General features: G+C 35.5%; 1 protein-coding gene across 1 annotated transcript in view; it reads right to left on the reverse strand.

Annotated features, from left to right (window-relative positions):
* The window catches only part of FAM155A (family with sequence similarity 155 member A), a 434,568-nt gene that overhangs the window by 132,279 nt on the left and 281,373 nt on the right, over positions 1–20,916 (reverse strand). The window lies entirely within an intron of this gene.

The raw sequence follows: 20,916 nt of genomic DNA on the forward strand, positions 1-20,916 counted from the left end.
TAAGCTAGTTTCCAACTCTTTTACTCTTGAGAGGACTCTTAAGGGTACATGTGTGTGCATAGGTCTGTGTGCTGCATGCCAGGAATTAGACCAGGTCTGTCTGTCCATCTGTTTGTCTGTTTCTGCTTCCAGCAACTGCAGAGGCCAATGAACCTGCATGATGACCTGGACTGTTTGCAGCAGCATGTGATTGCTGATGAAAATGAAGCTGCACTAGCTGGCAAATAGGATAAAAGGTTTGGGAAACATATAGTGGAATAATCATGAGTCTGGGCTTACCCTGAAGAGGCAAAAGGATCTTCAAGTTTGCTACTGGAGAGGGCAGGAGGTCAGCTAATGGGAAAGCCATGGGGATAGAGGTATCTACAAGTAAGCATACAGGTCTGGTCCAGCTCCTGGCAAGACTCTGGTAAATGTGAGTCCCTGTGTGTGAGGAGACAAGAGGATTTAGGTCCAGACTGGAATACTGTAGTGATCTATAACGTATGTGAGACTGCGTGCCCTTGTATGTGCACTTTGCTGTGTGTGCACATCTGAGTTTGTAGCAACAGCAGAGGGGCTTTGGGCTTCAGTAGTTGGCATGTCCAGATGCCAGAAACTTGGGAGACCCAGGGGTCAGCTACTGGTCACAGCAACAGGAGACTAAGTCAGTTTTCTGATTGTGTAATGCCTGTGAGTGTTTTGGATCAGAAGCAGAAAAAGGAGGGGAATGGACACTTCCATCCTTTGTTAATAAAGTACCTTTTATTCTCCTGGCAGTGTCAGAATGGCTAAGGCTTGCCTACTTCAATCCACCTCAGAGAGGATGGTGAGATCACATCAAAGCATGGTGAGAGTGATAAAGGTAGAATTCTTCTTTATCCCCATGTTGGCTATTTCATGACATGAGAGCTGCAATTTTATTTTCTTAGTTGAAAAGCCATAATTACTTAATAATTATATTTTAAAAGCACCTGCAGGCACTGTTCTGGCATTGGAGACTGGCTGTGAAAGGCATCACCTTTAGAGAGAGATAGATTTAATTCCTGCCTAAAGAAACTGTGGTCAATGGACAGGTTGGCAGCTGTAGAAAGCTATTACTGGTCCCAAAACTACTTAACCCATTTTCAAACAGCTTTTCCTTTGAGCACACAGAGAAAAGAAGCTTCTGTGCAATGTGTGCTTGAAGTCCAGAAAGCCAACCATGCTCTGGGCTGCATCAAAAGCAGCATGGCCAGCAGGTTGAGGGAGATCACGCTGACTCTATTCCACCGTGGTGAGACCCCACCTGAAGTACTGCACCCAGATGAGGACCAGCAACATGATTAGAGGGATGAAACACCTCTTCTATGAGGGAAAGCTGAGAGAATTTGGTTTGTTCAGCCTGGAACAAATGAAAGCTTTGGGGTCACCTAACTGCAGCCTTCACATGCAGTATGTGAAGGGAGTCTACAAAAAAGATGTAGGGAGACCTTTTAGAAGAGCATGTAGTGACAGGACAAGGGGAATGGGATGAAACTAAAAGAAGGTTTAGATTTAGTTTAGATTAGCTATTGTGAGGAAGTTCTTTGCTGTGAGAGTGGTGGAACAGGCTGCCCGGAGAAGTTGTGGGTGCCCTGTCTCTGGCAGTGCTCAAGGCTGGATGGAGCCTGAGAAACCTGCTCTAGTGAAATGTTTTTATACCTAATGGATTTGTTTCTTTATTAGTTGTTCTACGCAAGGATGTGAAAAAGGAGGACCTGATTATGATTCATACTATGTTAGTTCATTTCCATTTAAGGATCTTAAAATTTCATAATATGGTTCATGATTTACAATATGATAAATATATATTGTTTTACAAAGGCAATCAACATATTTGATGATGAAAGATTTTTTTGCCATTACGTTTTTCACACTAATGTGCTGCTATTTACTGTAAAAATAACACTTAAAATGAAATACTATAGTAATTTTATCATTGCTAGTTAGAGATGTTAGGAAGAGACCAAAAGAACAGGGGAGCAAAAAGGCTTAGTGGCGAACAGCGTGAGTTAACAGTGTGATGCACAGCTAAGTGGGAGCCTGTGTTGAATCTGAGAAGTACTCTGAATTGAAGGCCACAGGATCAGGAAAATGACATATACTTATGCAGGTGAGCTAACAGAGCTTGCATGATGTGAAAACACCTTCCTGAGATAGCTAAGAAATACCATTAACAATCCCACAGCTGCAGGGCTATGAAAAGATGAGGTACAATAAGCACTGATGGGAAACCTCAGGAAAAATCATTCTACAGTGAGAAGTTAGATGACCCATTTAGTTGACAGTATTTTAGCCAGCTCTCTTAAATAAATGGAACAGAAACAACAATAATTTATCATTGCTCTACCTCCTTGTGTCTCCTATGAACCTGAATGTATTAGAGCTCTCTGACTCTTTTCTGCACTATATTATGACATGATTATTCATGATTTCATGATTATTCATGCATGAAATTATTAATTTTTGTTTTAACTTATGGAATATTGGTTGCTGTATCAATGCTGTGATTGAAACACCTCTTATTGCATAATTAACACCTAAATGTATACAGGTATGACTGTATCAAAGAGAGCTAAGTGGCAATGATGCCATTTACACCAGCTGTCTAAACTGTATAGGAATTTTATCCTTCTGTTCCTTTTAGAAAAATTTCTGTTCATGCAAATCACACAATTCTCTGAAGATTCATCATTTTTTAAGGAAAAAAAAATTGGAATATGTTTGTTAGAAGCATAGGAAAGATTTATTTTGCACTAAGAACAAACCCTTTTTCACACCCAGCTAATGACAGAAGACCCAGGCATAAGTCTTTCCTCTCAGTCTCCCTGACCTGAAAAAGACATTCTGTATCCCATTTAAGTGTTCTGCATTGATCTCTCATACTTTGTTTATCACCATCACCCAGAACAAGCCTTTTTTTGAAATGTGGAAGTTTCATGAGTGTGAAAATTAATCTTTATTCAGTTGCAAATCAACTGAGTATTGAGATTTGCTAGAATTGAAAGGTACCCTGCTACAGTTTTCTTTCAATCTCAAAACCATGTCCATCAACACCACAGCAATCATTTATCTTTGCCTTGAAAATACATTGCAGAAATAACATGGAGAAGAAACAGATTTGCGTATGATGTACATTCCGTTTTTAAAGAGGAAAATAATTATAATCTGTTGTGGTACAGAAGAGCAAGGACATTTATAATATAGCTACATCAGTAATAAAAAGATGTACACATTCTCTAATAGCTCAGTATTTTTGTGGTACAAACCAGATGCAACTAGACCACATTCTCTCAAAGCTAATCCTTCCTTCCTTGATATATGTAATGCTAATTTGTTTTGATTATAAAAGAAGCACCCAGTTACCAAGCAAAATAACTCAAGAGAATAAATAGGAGAAAGCTATTTGCTATTATTTTTCAAGTATTTGGAGTGTGTCTCTTTCTAAGAAACACAAATATGAATTTACATCATATCATTGTGAATAATGATTTTTTTCCTGAAAGGGCTTTGTAATGTAGGTCTAAGACCCTACATAGCTTTGGGGAGTTAAAGGGGGTATTATCTACATATCTGATCCGTACATAACTTTTTCACAAACATAACTACAGTAATTAAATCCTCATAATATTGCTCACTAAGATTTAGTAGAGATTTAACTTGCTTTTGATTTCAGTGAAGGAACAATTCCTTAAAAACTAGTACTGTGGAAAACAGGGAATTAGCTAGTCATTTTGTTTATAAGGAGAAAATGAGAATCAAGTCAGAATCCAAAAGATTTGATGAATAGTTGTCCATTACCAAAAAAATATAAAAATTACTTTGCTTCCTAGTTTCGTACTCTTACCACTTCCCTCTGTTATAAAAATAGAAATTTTTTATGTTACCATTATAAGACTCTAGGCTGCAAAAGATTTTATGTTTATTTTAATTTTGAGTTTTTACCTGAATTATTTCAGGTATTTAGCTTACTGTGGAGTTTGGCTAACAGTTGACAAAGCAGAGAAGACATTAGCTTGTTACATGGCTGGAGGAATGAGTGTCCAGCTGTTCTTAAAATGGCTTTTACATCAGAGAAAACACACAGTTGAATGACATCCTTTGGTACCGCATCTGAAAAAGGATGCAAAGAAAATGAGGCACGTTCCAACCTTGGTTTCCCAGTGTACCTTTCAAAGCATGTTGCTATACTGACATAGATGGGATTATTTCACTCGTGATGTAGGTAAAACTTAATTTTTGTTCACACAAACAACCAACAAGTAAAACAATTTCCAGGCTAACACTGAGTTAAAAATTTATTGGATATGTGAGCCGGAAATAATGCTTTTATTTAAAATATTTTCTTGGAACAAAACCTCAGACAATTCACTTGTTCCACACCGTGATTTGGAAAGACCAAAGACAATCTCTACAGTGCTATGAGTCAAGGGCAGGACCATGACAATAAATACTTTCTTTGAATTACACCTACAAAATAGAGTGCTTGTTGATGAGCTCTAAACAAAACCAATAGTTTATGTTGCAATGATCTAAGTGACAGTATTTCAAGGCCAATGTCTTTAATGTCTCTAATGTCCTGAATATTTTCACTTGGAACATATAATAAGAGGTATATCAGCTGACTCTATTGGACAATTTCAGCATATCTCAGATGGATTTTTGAATGAGACAGACTGTGTAAAGGAAAAGTTTTGAAATTTCAGTGATGTAAGAGGAAAAAAAAAGGTTTTTTATTATTTAAATCTCTTTTTTGACTGAAAAGAAATCCCTAGAACAAGTTTAACTGTTCAATGTTTAACAGAGCAATAGATGGGACAGCTATGAGTATTTTGTATGAATTTTGGTAGAGATTACTTAGCAGTCCCATTAAGTGGGACATCCTAACATTTTGTAGATATCAGTCCATAATTTTTTAGGGATGTGTCATATTCTCCAAGAGGCTGATGGCTTCCCTTCAAGAAAGGATAGCCAAAATGCAAGGAAGTACTATTATAATAAAGAAGATGCTTTGAAAAAATCAGAATAACAGATATGATAATGGAACAACAAAATACACTTTCATCTATGAAACTAGCCAAGCAAAAGGGAGGACTTTTGAAAATAATCTTTTTAAGTGTAAAGAAATCTAAGAAGAATGAGACAACACATTATTCAACAAGCATAATTTTGTTTCCTTAGTGGAAAATTCCTGAGTTATCTACTGAAAAAAGTGCTTTCTTTCTTGGACCTGTACTTTTTTTCTTCCATTGCCAGACATCTCTGAATGACTCAAGAAAAATGACAGATCTACAAGACTGGATCACTAGAAAAGTTTGTAATTAAGCTCAATGAAGCCAAAGGGTGATATTATGAGAAAGTAGGAGCATTAAAACTAAGTCCTAAGTTTAAAGCAGTTCTGAGATTTTCCTGAAAAACTGTGAAAGACAGCCTGCTGAGATCTGAAGGCTTGGTTCAATTAGAAGCAAATGGTGCAAAAGAAATTTCTTTTAATGTTTGATTTGTTGAGACATTTTGCTAATTTTGCTTGGAACAATGCTCTCACGCTCCCAAAGTGCTGAATCAGTTCAGAAATGTCTGATTGGGCTACCTTCACTGAAGTGCCTCAGATTTGTTGACTGATCATTAGTGAGGGATACCAGGTACTTAAGGGGCCTATAGTAGGACTGGCAATAGACATTTTACTGTATGAATCCTTTCCATAACATTGAAGAAAAGTTCTAAGTGGCATCTGAGTTGATAAATAATGTGAGGGTGTCCAGGTTACAGAGAAGGGGGCAGAGACTAACACAGTGTGGGCGTGACCAAGTTGCTTAATCTATACCATCCACATCATCGCTGTTGTTTTTCCATGTATTTCACTGTTTCCAGGCTAGGGGGAAACTTCAGGACTTCTCCCTGTTTTACTGCATTTGTTTCCCAAATACCATGTGGTGTTGGGCATGGGAATCATTGCCACTTTGTCTGGAGACCAGTTTCTACTCATGTCAATTGGGAGCAGCAGAACTCAATGATTTTTTGGGTCAAGTTTTGAAAAGAACCATCATCAAAAGGTATTTCCATTTGGAAAGCAGAAAATCTTTCCATCTGGAAAGCAGAAAACAGGCACAATGTTTCTGTCCAGTTCAAGCAAGGCTGGACATACCAAATCGTCTCAAAGGAGAATTATTAATTTCAAATTGTAATAATTTTTGAATTTGTAAGCCAAGTTCAGGTAGTCCATAATCTGTTTGGGTAGTAGATAAGGAAATACAAAAATCTTTTTCTTATCCTTGTTCTTCACATATTCATAGCTTCAAGATCTCAAAGAGGATCAGTCACTAGCACTAGCTGTAGCAGATTCAATGAAATCACAGGAGGAAAAGAAAATTTAAGTCTAGACAGTTAAGAGCAGGCTGATTATGCCAAACTATTTTATAGTGCTGGTAAAGGCAGAAATACAAAGGTTGTGGAAAACACACTGAGAAGCTAACTTATTTGGGGAAAATGCTTAAAATGATGCAGTCATACAAAATGAGGCTGCAGTCATAGCTGCTTTTATAAAATGAAAGAAAATATTCCTATAAGAGAAGGCACTAACGCCTTTGTAATACCTGAAAAGTCCGTGTCACTATTTGTTGTGCATATTATATATGAAATAAATATATACATACATGGTTAAGCTAATGCTGCTTTTTCTATAATGTGCTCATGGTACTTTTCATATGAGGTAGAATTAATATTGATTGACCTTTAGTCAACAGGTTATTAAAGGTTAGTAACAGGTTATTAAAAGGATATAACTTCTATAAAAACACTCCTAAAAGACTACAGTGGGAGAAAATAGCATGTAGGATAGATTATCACTCTTTTTACCACAGATATCTCCTCTTTAAAATGTCTATTTTGTTCTTCCCAATTTGCATAGCTAATATTGCACTAATTGAAAGCTGAGATCAGGAGTTTATGATATTCTTGGACTTCTTTAGACCTGCATACAATCATGTTTCTTTATTTGAGTAGGCCCATTGACAGGAATATACATAATCATGGAGGAATGCAGCGCTGTCCTTGAAAGTGTTGATAAGACAAATAGTTTGCTCTTTATTTCTAAGTACCAGAACACAAAATGGTTATAATTTGAAAGCCAGTAACTGAATCTCTATTTGCCAAGTAGTGGAAAAATTAAATTGGATGGGGAGTCAAGCAAGATAACAGACTTTTTTTTTTTTTTTTTTTTTAGTATGCAAGTCATTTTTTTCCTAAGGATTGAATCAACAGAAATATCCAAACATTTATTGTTTAATTACTTGTAGTTTAAGGGTAAATACACAGAGCTGTTTCAAAGTGATTTATTCCCTCTTTTAAACTGCATACAATCCTCTGTTAAGTATGTTGATTTCCATTTTTATTTGCATGAAAGAAAAACAATTATTTGACATAATTACTGGCATGCTGTTGATAATTTGTCATTTGATTCATCCAACATTGATATTTTCAAGGGCAATTGTTGTGATATTCTTACCATCCCTGTAAACAGTAAAGGGAGATTTTTTTTTTCTTTCCCTGCACTGTTTTGCTACTTTCCTTTTCCTTTTCTTTATGATGAATATTTCAGAGTTCTGTGCAAGGTCTTGATTTGTGCATTTATTTACTTTCTTCTTCATTCATCTTAGTAGTACTGCAGAAATATTGCCCACTCCAAACTAAAAGAGAAAAAAAAAAAGAATCGGAAGGAAGTAACTGACTGTAAAACAAGCAATATTCAAATTCGATTTAGCAGTGGCAATTTTAATTGGTTCGAAAAGTTGAAACACTTCCAAGCTTTTATACAAAAAAGCTCAGATGGAAATGAAAGATCTGCAATTCAAGCTACTGAATCATCTGCTGTGGTACAGTTTAGACTGCAAAAAAGAAGCATCCGCTCTTATTCCCTGAATTTACTTCAAATATGTGAATTAAAATGTTTCCACAGCCTAAATGGTAAATAGTATGCTTTCAATGTACTTGTATGTCCTTTTTCTTAAGGAGTCTCCTTAGGGCACACTACCACTGACTTTAATGATGCACAGGTTTTGTCTGAATCAGTCTCTCAGCACTTGAGGAAATAATACTGTGTACGCTGTACCTTAATACACATTATTACTAAGAAAATAAACACTTCAAAAAAGAGTTTAAATATCTCTTGTTTCTTGCCACAATTTTGTTTCTGGTATAGGCAATTAAATTTTCTCAAGGCTAGCTATACTCTAGGTGATATTTTGTTATTAACAACTGTTTCAGCATTTTAAATTTTTAATAAAATACAGCTTCTGATCCTGAAAGGTGTTGAATACCTTCAAGTGCTATTGCATTAAATGGGAATAAAGAGCTTGAAGTACCTTATAGATGTTTGGAATATTCCTTCAGGCTTGCTACAAGTTAAAATTAGTTCAAAAATTAATGTTGGTGTATACCAACATATGTCATTCTCTCCAAGTACAAACTTTGTGAGCAAAACAGTCAGGGCTATAATAAATAGTACCATGATGATTTTCAAGCACTATACAGTACCATTAGGCACAGTACCAGGACACATATTTAAGAAAGAATCTATGAAAGCAGGTTAGACATATCCTGATTTTTCCTTCTTTGTAAGTCATTGCTCCGCAATTTAAGTCTTCTAGCCCAAAGTGTTATATATGGTTACTGCTGTATTAAAGATTACATGCACATATCATCAAAAGGCAATTTTTTTGCACCACTGTGTGATGCAAGAAAAGTGAAAAAATCTATCGTTTCTTCTGAAAAAAAACCCACCTCTAGCTTTCTAATGAACATGAGCTAAAAGAACTATTTGTCAAATGATGTAAAAGATCAATTTATTTCCTCAGTCTTTTCAAGTGTAAATTTGAACTCCACCCACATGAAGTTTAACCAAGTCAAATTATTGAACTGTGAACTTTTATGTATATAAGCAATAAGTTTCCTGTAAACCAACCCTGAATTTCTGAACTGAATTTGAGTAATTTTTTTCTTAGTATTTCCTGCAAAAAGTAGGAAACATCACTTAAGGAGAAATTGTTTTAGGAAATGGTTTATCTGCCACACTTCTACTGCTCTGGAAGGATGTTCCAGCTTTTTCTGAATTAGATGTATCTCATATATCCATCCTTTTCCTCAGAAACAATGCATTAGGTGTTATTCCTCAGCCTACTTGGCTATGACAGTGCAGATCAGGGAAGCACAGTTTGCATTTGTATCTATTCTTCCAGAAAGCCATTGTCTGTACAATATCCTAAATATGAGTCTCATAAGCTCTACATATGAAAAGCCTAGTGTTTAAGATTTCACCTAATTTGGCGTCATTTGCCTTCTTCTGATGTCACTCACCTTTTCAAAACCTTTTTGTTAGTACTTATGAAGAGGAAGTACTTACACTTCTAATAAATGTGTTGGCACCAAATGATACGGTTCTCAGAAAAAGAACATGTGAGGAGCTCTACAAAATTTTCTTAACTAGCTTATTCTTTTGACTTGACTTGAAAATCCAAAATATAACAGGCTGAATATACATTTATTATCATTTTATGGAAAGAATAAATTTTTAAAAATTGTTTTCATTCCATATTATGATGAGACTGACACCACTTCAGACTGGAAAACATGACCAGTACTGCTGGTTAGAATATACAGATGGGGTGTAAGAAGTCCCTTTCTGTCTTTTCTTTTATATAGGAATGAACAACAAGAAGAGTCCTTACCCTTAGTCTTACTTGCTATTCGCACTGTTTAAGAAATAGAATTAGGGAAGGAAGAAGTTTTCTGTGTTATGCTCAGAAATTTCACTCAACACAATGGAAATAGTTACATTTCCTTAAAATATTCTGTCCTTAACAAAAGTCTATTGCTAAATTAAAAGTGACAAGTTGAAAACTTGCACACCAGAGCTATACTGACTCAATATACTTTGTATAGCTCACACCAAAAATAAGGAAACATCACCTGGAAATATACATTTGTTGGTTCTGCTTCCTTCCCCATTCTGAATTCAAAATTATGTATTTATCTTCAGGGAAAAAACAAAAAAACAAACAAAACAACCCATAACAATTAAAAAACCAAAGCGAAACGAAGAAAACACAACCTCCTCTGAAGAAGTTATTTTCACTCTACTCGTTTCTTACTCTTTAAATTTAGAGCATGGTACTTCATGTGACTTTTACTAATATACTAACAAGAATATTTGGAGGTGAGACAACTGATGAAAGCTTACATGGCATCTGAAAAGTAAACTCTGTGGGTATCTCCTCAAATACCAACAACCAGTGCAGGTTCTTTTCCTTTACAAAAAAACATTCTTTCTCAATATGCAGTCCCCTGTGAGCAGTCTTCTGATGTTGAATAACTCCTATATACACCATAGTAATGGGCATTTTTTGCAGTTTCGAAATCTTCTGGCTTTGAATCTTTTCCCATCCTTGTCATCTGCACTCTTTTCATCTACTCCTGCTGTGAACTCATTGATATGTGGGACAGTAGCTGCTGCATGAAGGTCACAGACAGAAAGCACACTTGAATAGACAGCACGTTGTTGAATTCTGGATGCAACTTTGCTCTAATACACTTATTATCATAACGAATGTCATACAAATAACAAAGAAACCACGGCTTACAAAGGACAAGGGTTTTAGGACAGGGAAAAGTAGGCAAATGGTGACTCTTAAAGGAAGAATTTGCCATTCCTGACATTCTGCTGGAAGAAAGAACCAGAGATTTGGGGGAAAACTCAGGAGGAGCAGCTTAATCTTAGAGTATCACATGGAACGCTTGAATTCTGTATGTGAGTGATAGAGATGCATTTCTCATCAGGTCACTTAATATTGTGTATAAGCCTGGAAATACCTCATTGTTATTGCTACCACTTATTGCTGTATTCTAAGTGGCTTTTTCTTGTTACCGCTCTTCTATTTTTAGACTTTTTCATGACTCTTAAAAATTTCATGATGCTACTAGAAATTTTTTTTATTGAATCTTCATTACTGATTTAGACAAAGGGATTGAGCAAATTTGTCACTTAACAAATTTGCAGATGACAGCAAACTGAGTGGGGCAGTTGACCACTCAGAAGGATAGGATGCCATCCAGAGGGACCTAGATGAGCTCAAGAAGTGAGGCATGGGAATCTCATGAGGTTTAACAAGACCAAGTGCTAGGTGATGCACTTGCGCTGGGGCAACCTCCAGTATCAATGCAGGCTTGGGAGATGTACAGATTGAGAGTTGCCCTGCTGAGAAGGACCTGAGGGTGCTGAGACATAAATGTGCAATTGCAGCCCAGAAAGCAACAGGACAGGAGGTCAAGGAAGGTGACACTGATCCTCTGTATCTCTCTGGTGAAACCCCATCTGAAGTGCTACATCCAGTTCTTGGGATCTCAACACAGGAAATTTTATCACCACCAAAAAAACCCCAACAAATCAGTCACATTAATAACCTCATTCAAGACCTTTATATATAAATATAAAGAAATATTAGTCAAAACTGTTTTACAGAATAAGGGTACTCATTAACTTGAATGGGGATCAATAATTCTGCAGAATTTTTAGAAACTAAATTTTGTGCACATACACATATTTTACCAGCTTGGATCTCACATCTGAACACATTGCACTAAAGAACCTATACCAGTCATAGAGTTCCCCTATACCAGTCATAGACTTCCGTTTCTAAGAGCATATCAGAAAGTTAAGCTGGATTGAGCAACATATTCTGTGACAGCAAAAAAATGTTTCAGAGACTGTTGCACATAATGGTGATAAAATTTTTACAAGGATATCTCTTTGAAGAAATTATGTTTATAAATTTATAAATTTGTCATATATTATATATTAAGAAATATTGTACATTAATAATTAATATAAGAACCACAAATCTGGATGTGTATTTATTATTTGTGTCTGTCCTAGGTTACTGCACTTGGATCAGCCATTGTCAAAAAAAAAAGACACAAAGAAGAACAGTCCCATAAATATATTGAAAATTTATACTCTTCATTTTTAATTCTCTTTCTACACATACCTTAAAATAACTTGCTTCTTCATCTCATGCCAGGTTTGATTTATGGCATTCAAAGAAAAAACACAAGAAAAAAAGGCATGAATACTTGCTATCTCATAGTAAATTATAGTCTTTCACAAATTGGTATTTTATAGCCTGATGTTAAGGAATATAAATATGAAGAACACTATAAAAGCTTTGTCAGTTATCACCCAAAGGACTTACAAAGATTGTTCCTAACAACTGTCAGATCTTTAACTAACAGTCAAGTAAAATAATGCTGGAAGCCATGGGGAGGCCTTCGAGTTGCCATGTAACAGGAAATTTTTGCAGATTTCTCTGCAATAACATAATGACATGAGTGTCTACACATATACATGCACATTTCTAAGTAACAGCATATCAAGAACAATCTGGGAAATACCGCTGAATAGGATAAGGAGAAGAATCTCAAGGAAATTCTTTAATGTCCTAACTAAATTTATTTGTTTGTTGGTCTTTCTCGGTGAGTGTCAGGAAGTATTTTCAGGGAGATATAAACGGAACACTTTGACAACTTTTGTCAGGCTCATAGGTCTATTCTTAATGAAAAGCCACAAGAGGACCCAGCAGACTAGAAGACAGAAATAAGTGGTCAGATGGGAAAAGAGGAAACAGCAGTTCATGGTGATAAGGACCTCTCTATATAACGTTTCAGAGGAGAATTGGTTGCAGTTCTAATATTTTTTCCCAGAAAATCTAGGTTTGCTAAAAGGATATAAGTGAAGCTTTTGATGAGGATAGAATTGCCAGCAAGAAACACTTAGAATAAATCAAACATGCAGATAATCTGGCTTTCAAATTTCAATTTCCAGATTTCACATTCATAACAATACACACTAACAAATTTAACCTTGTTCTATTCTGTTTCAAGTAAATGCATGCCCTATTGGTTAATTGGTTTGACTTTATTAAAACTGTCTAATTGAATATGAAGCCCCTCAGAGGAAAGGTCACATACAGCAGGTTGCTCAGCAGAGTTTGAATATCTCCAAGCATGGAGAATCTACATCTCTGGACAATTCATTTTCAACCACCTTCAGAAATAAGTTATTTTAATGGTTAAACAGATGTTATTGTATGTGAGTTTGTGCCTGCTGCCTCTTGTTCTTTTCATTAGCATCGCTGAGAAGAAAATTCAATCTTCTTTATTCATCCCATCAGAGATTTACCCACAATGATGCAATCTCCTCTTGTTTTCTCCAGGCTGCACAGTTTCATCTTTCTCACCCTCTTCCCGTGTGACAAATGCTCCAGTCCCTTCATTAGCTTTGTGGCCCTGTGCTGGACTTGCTGTTGTAAGTCCATGTCTCTCTTCCAGTTGGGAGCCCATGGATGTACACAGCACCACTAATGTGCCTTACCAGAGCTGAGCAGATGAGACGGATCATCTCATTTGACCTGCTGGCTAGGCTCTGCCTAAAGCCGGAATTCTTTATAGATCAAGAATACCGAAAAGGTGCTGGTTGGGTACATTTTCTCATAAATACATGCAAAGTGAGGAGGAAGTGGAAAGAAGACGAATTCTCTTTTGAGCAACTAGATTCAGTCAGAGGATCTGCAGCCTAAAATACTATATGGTTTGCAGGTATTATGGATCATTTATGAAATAAAACTGAACAGAATACCAGTAATATATTTATATGATTAACTGAGTTTTTGATTTACTGTTCCTGCTGGAGAGATGATGGTGGTAAGATTTATTGCTGTTACTGTAGGTCAAAAAAGACTTTTGGAAGGTGCATAATTTATGGGTTTCAGGAATTTCCTGGTTTTGACTGATTTTCACAAGTTATCATTAAGAATAGTTGTATGTGAAAGGAAACACATTGTTTTGGAGGAAGGCACACCATAAGATTTTTAATGTATGGCAGTGTTGCCATGCCCAGTCCCCTGTCTCTACTCTTTCAAGATCTGCGATTGAACAGACTCTCTCTCTTGTCTCAGTTTTGGGGTGACCATGTAATGTACATAAATTGTGACTTTCAGGAAGCTTCCTAAATGTCACCTACATTAATTTATGTCATTGCAGATGACTAAGTTAGGTCTTGGGTCTGTCCTGAGATGACTAATCAATTGTACTCAAAAGCACTATTGTTTTCCCTACATAATTCTCCAACTGTGGGGTTAATGCAAATAATAATCTATGATTACACACTCAGCAGTATTGGAGTCCAATCTTCTTCTCTGAAGTGATGAGTGGAGTTATTTTCTTTAATTTTCTAAAGTAATAGAGGAAAATTATTACCATGAGCTGTTACATTACTCAGAAAAGTGGTTTTCAATTAACATGACCTGGACTGAGTAAGCAGGAAGTGAGCTGTATGTTGGTATAACTATAAAAATAACCCAAACTGTTACTGTGTACTCTAAATACAGAAAAATTCTTACACAGTATAGTCAGTTACATCTTTACCAAGTGAACAGATCTTGCTTATTTGAAAAGTAAAGGGCATTCCCCTTGCTCTCTCACACCAACTATGTTCACCCATTAGCAGCGTAAGCTGTTCCTCTGGGCTTTATGCCCACATGGGACTTGTGGAAGGTAGAACAGTTAGCAAAGCAGAAAAAGAATTGATCTCACCCAGGGTGGCTCCTTAAAAACTGTTCAGTTGAACTCAAATATAATTAAAAGGTTATATCTCTATTTTGTGGCAGAGCCAATAGATATTAAAGGAGATTGTGAATCCTTAGGCTAGATATCATGCAGCACATTATAAAATGTGCTCTCTTCTTATTTCAAAAAACTGAAAAAAAAATGTATTCCATTTTAATGATGAAAAATTGAGGTTCAGACTTGCTGAAAGTAATGGGGACATTTATAAGATCTGAAAACTCAACTCGGACATTTTGATTCCAGTACAGTCTAAGAATCAAGTCCCCATTATCATTAGGCTGAAATACAGGAGAGTTCAGGGTACAGAGTATAAAACTGAGTAAGCTTTCAAACTTCTTCAGCCAGCTAATGAGCAATATTCAAATTGACTCTTACAAAAGTTCTTTAAAAAATTAGGTACTTGGGAGTTTATTATACTCTCTCTTTTGCATCAGTTTCAGCCAAGTCTTCCAATTTTAGGTTCTTCATCGGGTCTTAGCAAAGTACAGAATTTTGGTATGAAATTAAGCTGCCTAGTTTAGTTCACTTTGTATCCACAAAAAATTTTCTATTTCTCTTTTAAATTTATCTCTAAAATTATACTAAAGTTATAATTGAAGAGTTTAACATAAAAATATGAGAAACTGAGATAATGGCATTCATGAACTTACTTTGAACCCCTAAGCACCAGTTTGCATTCTTTATTTGATTTGCATATTTAAGAGGTTATTATATCATTGTGACATAGCTCTGATGTTGTTTCTGTCTTCCCCCCTCTGCACATAAAATTTGAAAAATAAACTGTCAGTCTTTCACTAAAAATGGGGGATATTTGCTTAATATACAGGGTGACTGATCAGACTGTGTTTATGTTTATAAAAGGATTTTCTTGTGCATAAGGAAGGAATATTGTACACACACGTTGATTTTCAACTTTATGCTCTGTGAACAGTCTTCCTGAAGTTAGCTTCTACTTGAAGTGTTGGGAATTAAACATGCACAGAAACCTGCATAAGGTGTAAAGAGAAGCAATCTAAAAAGATAAGCAACACCTTATTTTCCAGTTTTTAAAATACAGCAGAGCGTGAACTGAACTGAACTTGAACATGAGCTGAACTCTCCCCATACAGGTAAATGATGGCAACTGTGGCATTACTGCGACCTCTTTTCCCAGCTCTATTGCTTTTGTCACCATTTCTGTCTGCCTCACTGTTGCTCTGATTGCTTGCATTTATGTTGGTGACAGGAGCAATGACAGCAGGCACAGCAGCAGGCAGCTTCAATCTGTGAAATACATCTTCATTTTGGATATCCCTTGGAAAAAGAATGTCTTTCATATAATAGAATATGAGGAGTAGCATGATGTGGAAGGTGGATAGAGGATGATTGACACATACTCTACATAAATTCCTTAAAAGTAAAAGACCAAAGTGTAGCAGGAAATGTAGGTTACATCTGGCATTCATTTTTGGTTGTTGTTTTTTTGTTTTGTTTTGGTGGGGGTTTTTTTTGTTGTTGTTGTTGTTTTTCTTTTATTTTGGACAGAGGTGCAGTTGTTTTTTTTGGAGAGGGGCCTTGTAGTTTGGGGTGGTTTTTTTTTTTTGTTTGTTTGTTTGTGGTTTGTTTTGTTTTGGGGATTTTTGTGGGGTTTTTTTTTGTGTGTGTTCATACATTGGAACAGGTATTGCAATAATTCATTCTCCAGGAGGAAAATGCCAAAGTAAAGGATATTTTGACTAAAACTATGAACACTTTAAGAGAAATATAAAGGAAGAAGCCACTGAGCTGCAAATTTGTAAAAAAATATTTTCTTTTTTATTTTCCTGTTCATAAACTGAGGGAAAAAGAAAAGAAAGAAAAGAGAGAAAACCACAGAGCCCAGAGCCACAGTCAGGGCTTTTAGGGTTCCCCTTCAGAAAATGTTTTCATTTTTTCTGATTATTTCCTTTTATTTGATGTGAGACAAGGAAATGGCATTTGCTGAAGGGTTCTATTTTGAGTAACGTAAAACCTATTAAGTTGAAGCACCACACAGCAACAGTATTGTAGTCCCATCTGAGTCCAACAGGTGACATTTTCTGATTTAACTCATTGGTTTTCTTTGTCTTCTTTATGTGTTCATGGGTAGCTGCCATTTATTATCCCTTATTTCCTGATGCCCACTGTAACAAACTTTGTCAGATATAATTTCCCAAAAACAACTAACCAATGGAAGTGCAAATAAAAAGAAGCAAGAGGTTGAAGAGATTTACAGAGAACGATAAACTTTTATGGCTAAACTGGTCTTCTAAACCCACCAGTAAAGAAAAAAAAAGAATGTCACACACTATTTCTAGCATTGCAAATTCCTATGGAAAGGAGTATTCCTCAACACTCTTGCCCAAGTGTTAAGGAGAGACACAAACTGCTTGCACAGAGCAGGGAATGACTCTCTTCCCTTATCCTTGACTTTGGCTCAGCTCATTTAGCCTTAGAATGAGAGCTTATGCTTTCAGCTGGTAGTTATAGAAAGTTTTTCCTCCTCCACTTTAAAGCAGCCACACTGCCATTAGCAATCAGAGGTAGCTCCTACCTGCGCTGAGTACCTGTGCTGGTAATTATAGCACTTTCTTTCTCCTTTTCTTTCAGGAATTTATAGCTCCCCTCAAGCCAGAGAAGAAGAAAAGGGAGAATTGTGTACAGAAACGGGAACAAGGAGGGAGTAACAGAGGGACAAAAAAGACATTTGTAATTTCTAAGAGTTTGAGAGAACACAAGTGGAACAAAGCTAAATAATGCTTAAGACAGAAAAGCTATGATTTTAACAGAATCTGCTACCTGTAGCTCCAGTCTTACATAATTCAGAAGCACAGTTTTTCTAAAGTTTAACAGAGGTAAATAAAATATAAGTGCATTCACTACAGGTGATTCTTAGAGAGAAATTATTGAAAGGAAACTTGGTAAAAAATTAATGACAACCTGGACTGCCCATGACTTTATACTGCCATATGCATAGCTTCACTATTACATGTTCCAGGCCCCATGCACAGGGCAGGCAAACAAGACTTTTAATAAAGGACAAATCTTTTATTAGACCCAAGTAGTATAGCTGGGGAAAAAAACCTCAAAAACCAGACAACCTTTTAGGCATGCAGGCCTTTCTTTAGTTCTGAAATAGAGAGAACAGCTACAATTCTAGAGCAGAATTTGCCAGAGTTTAACAAATAATGTAGTAACAAATTGCCCTCTGAGAGAAAAAGTAATTGGTACTAGCAAAATGAAAAAATGTTGCAGGGAAAAGGAGTAAAAAAATGAGGAAAAGAGATGTGGTGAATTTATTTTATGGGAAAAAGAGACATATACAGAGTTGTAGGAGAACAATTGCTTTTTAGGGATATTGAAAGCCAGTATATGAACTCGGTGATTTTCCTTTTCTTTACTGTTTCTTCTTCTTCAACCGCAATAGCAGCAGCAGGACCATTACTGGGATACACTATTCAATACAGCTGTCTAGGTAAATAATGTGCTATTACATTTCAATTGCAAATGCTGGCTCTGCAGGCAGGGCCAGGGCTTTCCTGAACTTCATGCAGTGTCTTATTCTCTCGAGACATTTGTTAATCTGAGTTTTTCAGAATAGTTTTAGAATTACCCCTACACTATACTGATGAATGGTCCCAAAGACCCAGAAAATCTGTCCTCATGAGTATTTCTTTATTGTTATTAAAATCTTTTGCTTCTCTGAAACCTAAGGGAGGACATGGATATTCACAGATGTCAATATTAAGATTACTTAATATTTTAATGCCCAGAGTTTCTTGGCGGACAGAAAGGAAACATCTTAAACATAGAACAACTCTTCTTGAAGCATTTTTTGTGAATGTTTTTTTGGTCAGGAATGCTGGAGAGTATGATAAATTTTAAACTATTTTACTTCATTTTTTTTTTCTGATAATATGAGTTGCATTTGTGCTCAGATTAACATGATCCTTTGCATTATCTGATTATCTTCTATATCTGCTATAATGAGCTCACACTGCAACTTATCACAGCAATTGGCATACTGTATATTTGTCTTTCACAGTATTCATTTTGTATTTTTAATAATATTTGCTTTGTAATACTGCGCTTCCTGTTATTGTCTGGACTGTTGCTCAAAGCATCAAGAGAAAAAGGATGTCTAGGTGAAGAGGAAGGAATCTTTTTTCTAATGACCTGATTTCTGCCTATACATTTGTATGCCCATAAATTTAAAGTCATACAAAAGGGAGGAATGGGATTGATCTTAGCTTGGTGCCATCTGAAACACCATATTTTCCTTGTCTTTGCAAGTATTTAAGATAAATTAAGATTTTCAGTCCATAATATACCTTGATAAGTGCAGATGTCTGGAATAACATGAAATAAACAGCTCCTCAGACTTGTTAGGTCTTATGGACTAAAGAGAAAATAAAAGTTCTCAGTGAAAATGTACATCTTGGCGTTGCAGGTGTTTTCACCTGGGGAAATTCTGATCCCAGAATTTTGGGAAAACCTTAGCAAAAAGAAAATTGAGCTATTGAAAAGCTATCTGCAAATTCTACCATTGGCTTAAAATTTTACCTGATGTCATGATCTTAAAAGTCCACACCACCACATGTGAGCCACAGTTTTATGTGGATATACATAGTAACTTTGTCAAAATTTTGCAAACCACATTTTTACCATAAATTTCTCTCATGGGCTGATTTTCACTTGGAATAAAAACTTTACTACTTATTTCCAGCACTAATCTATTTGTTGTTTAAAAAAAATTGAGTTTTTATTTTGAAAGTCTCTAATTTACAATCAGATTCAGACAGTATTTCAGAATATTTTTTTTCCCTAGGAAGCTTCCATTTGTCTAATTTGCATGAATAAAAAGTATAAAGTGAAAAAACCCAAATCCCTAGATTTCAGGAATTCATTAATTAGCTTAAAAAATGTTCATCTTTGCTAGAACAAGTTCCTGACTTATGAAGAACATGAAGAAAAAAAATTTATACTTCAGATATAAAGATTTTGAATTTTGGTTTATTGCTTACTTTTTAATATATCATTGATATTTACAATATTTAGTTTCCATTCTTATTATTTTTAATTTCCCACTACTGCTTCCATTTCTATATATTTCCAATTACCTAGCAGTACCTGTAGCAATATAAATTACTACCAAATAATGACTAATTAAAATAAAGATGACTTAATATTTTAAAAATAAATTATACCTCTTTATATTTAGTCATGCTGCACTGGCTGATTGAAAAAACTAAAAAACAAAGGCATTTATCTGCACTAAATGACTACACTCATCATGCCATTTTGTCTACAAGGAGGGTAGAAATTAATTCATGTCTTTCTTTCTATTTCCAAATTCTAAAACTAAGACATGTCAGAATTCTCACATAGATGAGGTATATTGGATTCAAATTATCTCTAAAATGTTTTCCTCTTTCAGTCTTAATTAAATATTTTATGGAGATCCTATCAAGCAACTGCTTATGCAATGAGAATATCTACAACATTCATATCAGCATTTCACACAGCTTGTTTTAGCTTTGTTAGATATGATTTTTTTGCCTCTTATGAGTGAAAAATAAAATTTAATTTATAAAATCATTCTTGAATAGTATTAAAAGCAGCTGAGGCTAAAATTCTATGACTTACCAAGAGCTAAGTCCAGGCGTACTATTAGCAGTATAGGAATATCAAACTTTCCCTGTAAACTTCCTGTTGCTTTTCTATCAAACTTCCCCTGTAAATTTCTTAAAACTAACGATTTCTTCTTCAAAAAAAAAACCAAACAAAACCACTGTATTTTACTTCCTCCCTAGTCTCATGATAGGAATTAGTTCTAAATAGGAAAAAAACTAGCCATTCTACTATAATGTGCTCCAAAAATTTTCTAATTCTTAACTCTCTGTTACTTGCCTTCTTCAAGAAAGATAGAATTTCATTTCTAACATGCACACATATAATTTGTTCAGAAATTCAGCAAACGGGGCATTCCAACATGAATATCATATTTACTTATTCACTTCATGCCTTCTTTTCAATACATGAAAGAAAGATTTTACAACCCTCTTGCTGCGCTGTACAAAATCTTGCTATGAAACACTAAGAAATTCCAGATTATTCAACATCCAAGGCTGATGGCAAACTTTATTCAGTTCTGGTCTCCAGCAGCTCCTGGTCATTGTAAACAAATAATATTGAGAACTGGGAAAATACACAGTACGGAAGTCTATATTCTGAACAAAATCCATT

The sequence above is a fragment of the Motacilla alba genome, chromosome 1, assembly GCF_015832195.1.
Source record: "Motacilla alba alba isolate MOTALB_02 chromosome 1, Motacilla_alba_V1.0_pri, whole genome shotgun sequence".
Lineage (NCBI taxonomy): Eukaryota > Metazoa > Chordata > Aves > Passeriformes > Motacillidae > Motacilla > Motacilla alba.